General features: G+C 44.7%; 1 pseudogene; it reads left to right on the top strand.

Moving 5' to 3' along the window:
- The first annotated feature begins 1703 nt into the window (after positions 1–1703).
- On the top strand, positions 1704–2524 carry LOC108534734 (keratin-associated protein 9-8-like; annotated as a pseudogene).
- The last annotated feature ends 1206 nt before the right edge of the window (positions 2525–3730 follow it).

The following is a 3730-nucleotide window of genomic DNA, read 5'->3' as shown; positions in this document are numbered from 1 at the left end:
CTCAAGAACTCATATTCAAATAGGGTCATTTAAAATGCAATATGGTAACATAAGGTCATATTGGAATAAATTGTGCCTCTGATTCAATCCGACTGATGTCTGTATAAAAAGGGGAAATTGAGACAGGACACCTATAGAGGGAAGATGATGTAAGAGACACATGGAGAAGATAGACATCTACAGGTCAAAGAGAGAGACCTGGAACAGATACTTCCCTCACAGCCCTCAGATGAAAATAACATTGCCAACACCTTCATTTTAGCCTTCAGAACTGTGAGAAAATAAATTTCAGCCACTTGATTTGCCATAGTTTTTAATGGCAGTATAATACTTAAATACATACAGTAAATCTCTTGAGTTTCAGATATATTCTCCCTATACTCTATGGCTTCTTGAAAATTATCCCTCATGAAATAGTAACTCCTTTATCTACCTGCTAACATGAAGGATCCAAAATGAAATGACCAGGTTATAATTGCTGCTTTTGATTATGCCAAAAACACAGTGAAGCACATTCTATAATTTTTATTTACACAAAAGTCAAAGAAAGACCCAAAACTGACCTACAGGATTACAACTTGATAGAGTGACGGGCTACCTTTGGAGATGAGTAAAAAGATATAATTTTGATGGAATGGAATTAATTTCTATTTTGTAAACTGGTCATGGGGACTTAGATGTATTTACAATGTAATATTGTATCAAGTTGGAAATTAATAGTTTGCATTCTTCTGAAATGAATGGTATAATTTAAAAAGTTTTAAACATGGTAGACCTCAAAGAGGAATCAGATATCATCTCAACTCATCTAATTCCCTCACTGAAAACAGAGAGAGACAGAGACAGAGACAGAGACAGAGAAATGGCAATGATTGTGTCAGTAACCTGGATTAGTGCTAGAGCCACAGCTCGTACTGCTTTGCCTGGACCTAGAGCAGTTATGTCATGGTAATTCCCAGTCCCATAGTCTCATGTTAGTAAGCCCCTCAGTCCCAGGCAAATCAGGATGAATGGTCACCCCAGCACGTAGATTGCTTGATGCTTCGTGAATTCCAGTGAACTCCTCCTCTTTCTACCTGTTTGCTTTGGCTCTGCTCTGCCACATGGAACACATTGTGCCAAACATCCTCTTCCAAGAGGCTTTTGTAGAACTGGAAGAGACAGGTAAAGTAGGTCTCACATAGAGAGATGCCTGTTAGCCTTGAATCAAACTTTGGTGGGTGAACAGTCTTGGTCCCAAGCATGGATTCAATTCACCACTGTGAATATATCAACATCATGCTTCTCCCCACAGACACTTCCCAGTCTACATACAGCCAAAGGATGAGACTGGGCAGAGAGAACTTCCTGAGCCTCCCCAGTCACCAGGAACTATCACATGACCAGATGATGGTCAGAGCAGGAACCAAGCTGATGATGAGACTGCCTTCCTTTTATCTGAAACAAAGTTTCTATGAGTAATTCACAATTAAGAAACAGATTAAACCCTTACTTTCCAAAGATTCATAACATTTAGGAAATGACTTCCTCTTTGACAATGCCAAACTGACTATGAAAAACAATTGTAAACAGCAACAAAGAAAAATCCTGCAGATTGGTGGAAACTTTGGAGGCCAGGTGTACAAAAGGTCCAGATTGCAAGGGGTCATCAAATTCTGGGAAACTCACCTCTGAACAGAAACTCACCTTCCACCCCTGACACCATGACCCACTGCTGCCCCCTTTCCTGTCAGCCTACGTGCTGCAGTACCACCTGTCACAGACCACCGCTGCTGTAAGCCCACCACTGTGTGACCACCTGCAGCAGCCACCCTGCTGCCAGCCCTCCTGCTGTTGTGTCAGCTGCTGCCAGCTTTGCTGCCGCCCAATTTGCTGTCAAAAAACCTGCTGCCACCCACCCTGTGGTGACAGCTTTGCTGCCAGCCTTACTGCTGCAGCACACCCTGCTGCCAGCCCACCTGCTGTGGGTCCAGCTGCTGTTGCCAAACCAGCTGTGGGTCCCAGCGTGGCCAGACCAGCTCCTGTGCACACTGTCTACTGCAGGAGAACCTGCTACCATCCCACATTGTGTCTGCCTGCCTTGGTTTTCCTAGACCAGAGCTGATGGCTCCAGCTGCTGCCAGCCGCTGCTGGCCGCCCAGCCTGCTGTGAGACCACCTGCGCAGGACCACTTGCTTCCAGCCCACCTGTGTGAGCAGTCTGCTGCAGCCTGTTGCGCTGATCAGGCCTGTTTGCTGCTGTAGGAACCACCTCTGCCAGCCCATTTTGTGTGACCCAGCTGCGCAGCCTTCCTGTTGCAGCCACACGTGCTGCCAGCCCACCCGCTGTGGGTCCAGCAAGTGCCCAAACCAGCTTGTGGCCAACCAGCTCTTGTGCACCTGTGTACTGCAGGAGAACCCTGCTACCCCCTAATTGACGTCTGCTGCCTGGTTGCCTAAACCAGAGCTGTGGCTCCAGCTGCTGCCAGCCCTGCTGCCGCCCAGCCTGCTGTGTGTCCAGCTGCTGCCAGCCTTCTTGTTGCTGAGCAGCACAGCAGAGGACCATCATCCTCACACAACAATCTTCTGCCCAACTGACTTTTTTTCTTTTGAGATGGAGCCTTGCTGTGTCTCCCAGGCTGGAGAGCAGTAGCACACACTTGGCTCACTGCAGCCTCCGCCTCCCAGGTTCAAGCGATTCTCCTGCCTCGGCCTCCTGAGTAGCTGGGATTACATGCCTGTGCCACCATGCCTGGCTAATTTTTTGTATTTTTAGTAGAGACAGAGTTTCACCATCTTGATCAGGGTGGGCTGGAACTCCTGACCTCAAGGGATCCACCTGCCTCAGCCTCCCAAAGTGCTGGGATTACAGATATGAGCCACCACGCCCAGCCCCAACTCACTTATATTTCAGAAGACAAATTTATTTTCAAACTTTATTGAACACACAGTATGCTTTCACCATTTTTTTTTATTTCTTTGCGTGTTTAAAATCTTGTGAATCAGCTTGAGGGAGGGCAGAATACTTCATCCTGATTCTTTTTTTCCCTACACCTTGTGGATCATGTGCCAGCTTCATGTGTTCTCAATGTGGGGTCGTGGTCTCCATTTGACTCTAAAGTCAAGAGCTTCATTCTCTCCTTCTAAGAAACTTAGGTTTCTGCAAGTGATCAACAACCTTTACAATCATATTTTTATTTTCAATTTTGTGCTCATGGTTCTTTTACCCTTCTTTCTTCTTTTCATGGTAACTTTGGGCTATGTCCCTAGTAGCAGGAATTCTTACCTATATGTTTCTGAATAAATTCTGAACCATCCTTCATCTCATATGGTGTTTTGTTTTATTGTGCAGAATTGTTGATACGGGATTTACATGCATATTGCATACTATATATATACTATATGTATTATCCAATTTGATTCTGAAAACAGACAGTCATGTATTATTACCTCAATTTTTCAGCTGAGAACAATTTAATGTGTGATTTTACGTAGCTAATAAAGGACAGACTCTGGTCCAAGGTGAGAGCTTCTCTTTCCGCCCAAGAACATTTACATTTAACTCTCAGTAAAGTAGAAATGATATTGGGAGTCAGCAAGAGCAAGACATGCACTTAAGTTTATTTAACGTGGGAGGTATAATCTCTCATATTTGCAGATAACATTTCTGTTCACAAAGGTCTTCCCAAATTAGTTTTCCACACCTCAGTGAGCAATAGCTACATGGTATGACAACAGGGACTGCATTTAAT

The sequence above is a fragment of the Rhinopithecus bieti genome, unplaced genomic scaffold (genome assembly GCF_001698545.2).
Source record: "Rhinopithecus bieti isolate Rb0 unplaced genomic scaffold, ASM169854v2 scaffold_11744, whole genome shotgun sequence".
NCBI lineage: Eukaryota > Metazoa > Chordata > Mammalia > Primates > Cercopithecidae > Rhinopithecus > Rhinopithecus bieti.
The sequence above is the reverse complement of the archived record's forward strand: the minus strand, read 5'-3'. Positions and strand labels throughout refer to the sequence as shown.